Source organism: Pteropus alecto, unplaced genomic scaffold (genome assembly GCF_000325575.1).
Source record: "Pteropus alecto unplaced genomic scaffold, ASM32557v1 scaffold92, whole genome shotgun sequence".
In the NCBI taxonomy this organism is placed as follows: domain Eukaryota; kingdom Metazoa; phylum Chordata; class Mammalia; order Chiroptera; family Pteropodidae; genus Pteropus; species Pteropus alecto.
The window spans coordinates 6433840-6442231 of NW_006432447.1; the positions used below are offsets into that span (position 1 = coordinate 6433840).

The 8392-nt window shown below is 45.1% G+C and overlaps 1 pseudogene; it reads left to right on the forward strand.

The window, feature by feature from the left end:
• Positions 1–796: 796 nt before the first annotated feature.
• Positions 797–915, forward strand: LOC112475988 (annotated as a pseudogene).
• Positions 916–8392: the final 7477 nt, after the last annotated feature.

Below are 8392 nucleotides of genomic sequence, written 5' to 3' on the forward strand. Positions count from 1 at the left end.
AAACACCTAAAGTAGTGTTTAGCATACAGTCAGTGCTCAGTTAATATTTTTGAATAAATATTGATAGATGTATCAATAATTTTTAAAATTTTATATTATGCCCTAGATCAGCATTGATGATATCAATCTTTATACATGACAATCTTTACATCCATGATATTTCGCTCAATAATTCAAGAAAGAATGAATTTTTGGAAAAGAAAATAATTCTGAATACTGTATGCCAAGGGCGAATGCATTACTTTGGCTTCCAGTTGGAAGTGGTGGATTCAACGCACATGTCTTCCCCAACAAAACGCCAAAAACATATATAAAACCAGAAGTAACCCATAAAGGCAAAAAGAACCAGAGAGAGATGATAACAGACAAGGTACAGCAAAAAAAAAAAAAAAATAGTAATATGGAAAGCAGATGGACAAGGGGCAACCATATTGGCACACCAGCCAAAGGCAAAAGATGCACATCCAAAGGGAAGGAAGCCAGCAAGAAGCTGGAACTTTAAGAAGAAAGTCTGCCCTGAAGGCTCTGGGGTAGGCGGGGCTGAACATCAGAGAATGAATGGGTTGAAGTTCAGGTGAAGAGGCAGTGAGATCCCTGCACCTCTCCCCATTTTGCATGAACGGCAACTACATACGGATGACTGATTTAATCCAATATAGCTAAATTGGATATAACTAAGTCGGAAAGATGTTATCAGGAAGTGTCTGTGTGATGAGGAGGAAGATAAGGGAGATAAGTCTTATTCCTTGTTTAGAATTTAGTAGAAAAATAACTAAAACCTGAAACTCAAAAGCCAGTCTATGACCATGCCACCCTGAACAAGCCCAATCCCGTCCGATCTCAGAAGCTAAGCAAGGTCAGGCCTGGTTAGTACTTGGATGGGAGACCATCTAGGAAGACCAGGTGCTGTAGGTGTAAAAAATAAAAAAATAAGGGATTGTAAGCTGACAAGCTCCTTGCAATCTCTGAGGCCAACCAAGGGTTGCCTCACTTAAAAAAAAATAAAAGTTAAAAATAAAATAAAACTCAAAAGCCAGCTGTACAAGGATGGACAAAACTGCCGAAAGAGTCTCAAGTGTTCACCTCTGAGAAGTGTGGATTGTGACAGAGGAGAGATGAGACAAGACACTGCTGTTTTTCATTATAAGCCTTACAGAACTATTTGTCTTTTAAAACTGTGTCTGTGTATTACCTTTATAAAAATAAAAATAGAAGTTCTGGCTGCTGTGTGGAGAATAGGTTGGAGGAGGGGAAGAAAGGAACCAGGGAAGTGGTCCAAGAGAGAAACAGTAAGTGAGGGCCAGGGCCAGCAAGGTAGGAATGAAAGTGGAGAGAACTAGATGCATTTGCAAAGTTTTGGAGACAGAGTCAACATGGCTTCTTGAAGGATTAAACATAGGCAATTAAACAGTGAGAAGAATCAAATGTAATTTTTAGGCATTTGACTGGAGCAACTTGGTGCAGACAGTCTGGGAAAGGGGTTGAGACAAGCAAGGTGCCCTGGGCACAGCATACAAGGAGACCCTCCCTCTCTCTCAGGACCATGCAGATGCAGGTGGGCACTGAGAGCGAAGGCCTTCTGAAACATGCTTGCCTCGCCCTAGTCCCAGCCTTGAATTGGTGGGTTCTGGTGCTACTGAGATGGGAAAATTAATGGCATAAGCGCAGGGGTCAATGCTTTTGGAGGACAGAGAGGGAAAAAGTTTTATTTTGGACAGGTCATGGTCGAGTCTTCTATTAGTGATCCACATGGAATTGTCAGGTAGTCTGAGTCTGACACTCACAGGAGTGGGAGGGCAGTCAGGTTTGAGATTGAAATTTGGATGTCTTAGCATAGAGATGATGCTTAAAGCCATGCGTTGGGACTGGACAATCCAGAGAGAGTGGGTACGAAGAGTACAGGACGGGCCAGATCGAAGACACTCGGGTATGTAACAGTGAGGAGGAGAGGAACGGACAGGGCAGACAGGGACGGAGCAGCCGCAGAGGTCAGAGGGAAACCAGGAGAGGCTGGTGTTCCAGAAACCAGGAAGAAAGCCTCGGCAGAGGGGACTGTCCTGAATGCTTCACGCCCACAACCATTTACAGAAATGATGCCGAGGAGACAAAAATGCTTGTTGGCCTCTGTCTTACACAAGCCAGCCCCCTTTGTGTCCACCTGGGACTTCTAATAACCCATGCTCTTCTCCACCTGTGGTGTGGCCTCACTGCCAGTCCTGCTCCCTCCCAATGCCCCGGCCACCCCCGGCCTCTGCAGTCTGCAGCTCAGCCCATTCTCCAGGAACAGTGCCAGACACAGTATATACAGAAGTGGTCAGGACCAATGTTTTCTCCAGAGGACCCATGCCTTTCTGTGACGCTTCCTCCCCTGTGCTTCTTCAGTTAAAACACCCCCACTTGTCCAAGTCTAAATTCTGGCCCCAGCCCACTGAACAGAGCCCCCAGGCAAGCCCACTGGCCCTCCATGGGGTGGAGAAGGGCATAAACCTTTCCTCTGCCATGAGGTACTGCCTCATTGGAGCACAGAACCATGCACTTTAGAGAAAGCCATTCCGGGAAGGGCCAAAGAAGAGCCAGCTGGTGACATGCCCATTTACCCCAGATCCTAGTAGAGCACCTAGTGCACAGGGGTGCATGGAATGACGGCTGAGTGAATGGAGTGCTCACCCTGTGAGAACCCATGTCTCCACCATTTCGGCACATACTCTATGCAGGACAGCAAGCCCAGGCAGGCCATCTTCTGTGTCTAGACATCCTGCAAAGTCATGCCATGCATGTTAATGTCCCTGTCTGAATGTGGGGAGACATGTGCATCAGGAGACCACCCCCATTCTGCTCTGTGGTGCCTCCTGGCAGCAGCTGGTGCTCCACTCCCAGCCCCATTAGTTTCATCTGTGTTGATTTCCCAATTAGCTGAATAGTTTGTTGTAAGTTGTCCTTATGATTTTACAAAAATGAAAAAATATCAAAGTGCTAATATTGACAAGAACAGGTCACAATGCTCAACGCAGTGAACATGAAGGTGGGAATCTGTAGGCGTTACTAAAAGAAGCAAACCCGTAGCCTCAAGCTGATGCTCATTAGACTTAGGCCCGTCTGCTGTGTGTGTGTGTGTGTGTGTGTGTGTGTGTGCAAACGTGTATGTATAACATTCTAAAGGAATGTCATTAATGTTTAGTTCCCTGGAACACTTTTCTCTCCTCCGGCCCCTTTTATAAATATGAAATTATATTCCGTGATCTGTCCCCTCCCCACCTATGTGCACATTTCCAGGAAGGTATACTCTCAAAGCTGAGGACTGCCTCTGCTTTGTCGGGCAGCATACTCCTCACTATCTCAAACGCCCTGATGACAAGTGCTGTCCTGTAGTGTAAGGTAAAGCCTCTGCCCAACACTAAGCTTTCCTTTCTTTCTTCCTTTCTTTCTTTCTCTCTCTCTCTTTCTCTCTTCCTCCCTTCCTTCCTTCTTCCTTCCTTTTGTTCTTTTTTTAATAAATTCTTCCTATGTTAAGCCAAGATCTTACTTCTTCATATCTCTTCATGGTGCCAGTTTCACGTTATGGAGTCATCCATAAGAAATCTACTCCCTTTCTCACAGGATGGCCCTTGAAACATTTGATACCAGCTGCTCTGTTCACACCATCCTCCTTTTCAAAGTAAAAGGATTCTCATTCTCTCAATAATTCACACCAGACCAATTACCTGCTATGTATGTCCTTTTAAAGATGGGCTGGGGCTTTGCAATAAATATCAAGGAACTCAACAATGTTCCTAGATTTTATTTCCATGATCTGACTTCAAGAAATCCATCCTAAAGAAATGGCCACATATGTAGCCAAGTTTTGCTCCTACAGCTCTCCCTGGAGTATTAGCCTTTATTACAACAGATTATACAATAATGGGAAAGTGGGCAAATAAATTATGTCACATCTATATAATGATACAGTATTATACAACCATAAAACACTATCTTTTTGAGGAATAAGGAAAAAGATAGATACATAATTGTATGCTTAATACTACACAGATGTGCACCCACATCACACACTCATGCAAAGCTATGCACACATACACATGCACACACACAAAACAGGAAGGAGACAAAATATGAATAGCAGTACTACACAATTAGTGGCATTCTTGGTGATGATTCTTTTATATTTTGTCTTCATTTCTCAAATATTCTACAGTGGGTCTATACTACTAATTTGCAACTAGAAAAGTTATAGTTTAAAAACAGAACTGGACAAAGGGCCCTCACATGATCCAACCAGCACTGAGTGTTCATCACTCTCCCTGTGCTGTGCCCTCGTCTCCTTTGTCCTGAAGCCTGACAGGCACTGTTGACTAGTTGTCAACCAACTTTCCTGAGGCATTTTGCAGGAGCTACCTTTACCTAGTACCCCAGCCGGTGACACAATGAGGTATGATTTTTTCCCCCATGCAGGGCTTGTTCCAGATAGCAAATGCACGAGCAGCAGAAGACAGGAGCTGGTGACTCAAGGGTAAGTCTTGCTTAGAGAGTGAATAAAATACTGCCCACAGACAGGCCTGCCTTTCGCATATTCCCCCTGGGACCGGATTGTGCCAGGCCATTTTCATACACTAAGAGTGACTAGGTGGGCAGATGTCACCTATGTGATAAGTCCTCCTGAGTCTATAAAAGAGCCCGTCCAGGTGATTGTCTTACTATATTGACAAGGTAGAAAGCAATGCCAGGAGGACTGAGGAGGAGTTCAGTGAGGGACTGAAAAATCCAGAGGCACTTACTAGCTGTTTGACCTCAGAAAAGTTTCTTAACCTCTCTGAGCCTCAGTTTCCATGAATAGAAAATGGAGATAATACTAGGACTATGTCTGATGGTTGTTGTGAGGAGTCACTGAGTTTAGTACCTGTAAGCACTTAGAACAGAAACTATCAGCCATCAGTGTTCACAGTTTGCATGTGGCAGATGAAGCTGCCCGATCCTATGTTAAATGCTTAGGCCATCAGGCCTGCCACATTCTTTCTTTCTCTGTCTTTTAATAGATTTCTTGTGTGTGGATGAGCTGCAGAAGTAGAATGGTGTGTGCACTGACCTCTGAGCTTTTCTGGGAGTGGGCAGCACCCTCTCTTTTCCTCAGGGACTCCATGGGGTCCTCCTGCAGTGTCTGCCATGCAGTGCCTCATCCCAGCTTCCCCACTACTGCCGGTGAGGGCAGCACACCTTCACCTTCCAGCATCCACATCAACCTGTTCAAAAAGACCAAGTGGGCTCAACTTCCTCCTGTGAGTCACGTATGTGGTCCGAGGAAGCAGGAAAGGTCACTGCCATGTGTGGGCAGGCCCCCTCTCTTGGTAAACTCATCTCTCAATAAATGGTGAGTGTTGCCATCTCTCACTCTAGAAGCCAGAACAATGTGTGCTCAAGTCTTTCCAATCAGGATTGTTTCCATGAGCCTTTGGCTTCTGTGAGGAACATTTGGTTTAAAAGGAAATGGAATTTCTCCTTCAATATTCTTCTTGGATGACAGGTCTGTGATTGGAATCAGGGCATGAAAAATCATGCCCCGGTGGTTATTTCCATTAGTGGCTTTTGACTTTGCAGGGACACCTGGTGCACAGAGGGCTCCTCTTCCACCTCCCTCTTCCCACCCCCTACAGCTCAGGCAGGTCCTAGCTGGCTGATCCTGGAGCATCGTCGTATTCCAGAGCCCTGTGCTTTCTGGTCAAGGGCTTGGCTAACTTATCTTTGCAAGAATCTACTACATGGTCTCTCCTCACTTCATTATCCCACAATTGTGCCCTCGTCTAGCCTTCTTCCTCTCCAAAATGGGATGGAACTCCTGCCCTACACACTCACATGCACGTGCATGCACACACAGCAAGTGCTTGTTTCTCTGCCTGTGATAAACAATTACTCATTGTCATACATGATAAGAAAGAAATTAATTGTTAATTGTCTATGTTGCAGTGTACCAGAACCCACTGGAGTGCCACCAAAAGAAATGGAGGTGGGGTCTGGACACTCAAAAGAAGAGTAAAATGAGTCCTTACTCAAGAATGAGTCTTTGAAGAAGGTGCAATGATAAATATTGCTGCAGAAGCCACAGGCCACATCATGGATGGTTTGTGTGTCTACCTCCTGTCCCAGCCTAGGAGCAGCCCTGAGGGACAGCCATACATCTGTGTGCTCCTCACACCTGGAACAGTTTGAGGTACAGACTAGCACCCAGGTAATGTTTGTTGATGGTGGAACTTAGGAAGAAACCGAAGGAACAAGGTAGCTAGCTCCTGCACGGAGACTCTGAGTGCTCTTTTACTTAACTTGGGACAGGGTTTGGAGAGCAACAGTATGTTTGCTGAGCAGGATGTAAACTCACAGAAGCCAGGTTCTCTGCAGCCAGATGAGGAGCCTGGTCTGAGGTCTGGGAGGAGAGGGTGCCAATACAGTGTTCACAGGCCTGCTCCTGGACCAGGAGGGCCGGCATACAGATGCAACATGGTGCATGGTGTGACTGTACCTGCCTGTCATCAGCATAGAGATAGAGCCCACCCCCAAACCCAGTAACACTGGAAAGACATCAAGAGCCCACTACCCTTCGCAGTAAGCAACAACTATGCTCAAGAGCCAGAGGATTTGTTTCCTAGAATGGGGACCAGAGGCCAGTGGGCCAATGAAAAGTTATCATCTGGGCCTACGTGAGGAGCACTGCCCACATGCCCATAGTATGGCTGCCAGCGCTTCTGCAGGATGCCGTTGCCTCCCTCCCAGAGCCCTGAGCCCTGAGCATCCATCTCCAGGATATGTACAGCTAGTGGCAAAAAGTGGGGGATGTTTCTGTCCCACTCCTAGGAGGTCAAGGACTGAGAATTCACTGCCAGGCACCCTGGAAGTCGGACCAGTCAATGTCTGTGCCAGTGAGGCAGGAGCCCCTTGGGAGAGTAGCTGGTCCTCTTCACTCAAGTTCTCTCAGCTCCTTAGTAGTGAGGCTTCAAAAGTTCTGGTGACTGTGGGCTGAGATTGGTACCTAACGAATCCAACCCAGAGGTGAAGAATCATTTCTCTCCAAAGGCTCCTGACTCCTGGGAATGTCTGAGCACCACGTGCAGCTATAAACAAGCCATAAACTCGTTCATTTTTTTCCTGATCCCTGCTGTTTTATATAAAGAATTTTTCTATCCAATAAAGAAAACAAATAACACCTTGCATTGTTTAAAATTCTGTTTGGCAACAGAAATCTGAAGAATGATGACTTAAACACAATTGGAGTTCTGTTTGTTTGTTCATTTGTTTATTTATTTATTCTCACAGAAGAAATCTGGAAATAATCAAACCAAGGCTTTTTTGGTAGCTCCATGAAGCCACTGAAGGGCCCAGTCTCCTTCTGACCCTCAGCCCCTCTATCCTCCAGGTAGGGCCCTGGTCCTCTCCTCTGCAGTCTAACTCTGGAGCTCCAGCCATTTCAGCTGAGTTTCAGACAGGAAAATGAAAAAGGGCAAAGGGCAAACCGTGTGTGTTATGAATCCACTCTGTTTTAAATGTATTTTTCTCGAAGCCTCCCACAACAATTTCATTGAACATCTTATTGGCCAGAACTATATATCACATGACCATTCTGGCTGCATGGGAAGCTGGGATTTTTTTCTGGGCATGTTGCTGTTCTAACAAAATGTAGTTTCTGTTAATAAGGAAAAAAGGAAAGAAAAGATATGGAGTGAGAACTGGCAGTCGCCACCACACACCTGTGTAACAGCTCTTGTCTCAACCAGTTAATCAAAGTGTTTGGAAAATAAATTAGAGAGAGGAAGAGGATGAGAAAGTGAGAGAAAAGAAAGGAGAGAAGCCGAACCTGTAATCAGAGACTGGAGCCAGGATACCCAAGCTATCTCGAATGGAAGTGTGTATGCCTATGTGTTAGGGTGGTCAATAGTCATGGTTTGCCAGGGACACAGGACTTTCAGTGTTAAAACCAGGATGGTCCAAGGCAAATAGCAACAGCTGGTCACCCTAAATGTGTGTCTGCTTATGTGCATGAAGGTGATGTTATTAGACAAGATATCCTAAACCAGGCTTCTCAAGGTACTGAGAGCAAGAAGCAGGGACCCCTGAAGGCCCTCAAGACCCTTTTAGGAGATCAGTGAGGTCAGAATGTGTTCTAATAAATTTAAAATGTTTTTGCCTATTTCACTCTCTTTTCTCTCACAGGTTTACAAAGGAGTTTTTCAGAGGTTATATGACTTATGATAATGCAACAGATTGGGTGCAAAAGTAGATGAGACTTCATCTGCCTTCTATTCTGTAAGAGAAAGGAAATAGAGACACCAGACAGCAAAGAGATTTTTTTTTAATGTAAAAAAATGTCATTCTTCTCACTGTTTACTTTTGTTCTGAAAAAGTCATTTTTATTAAA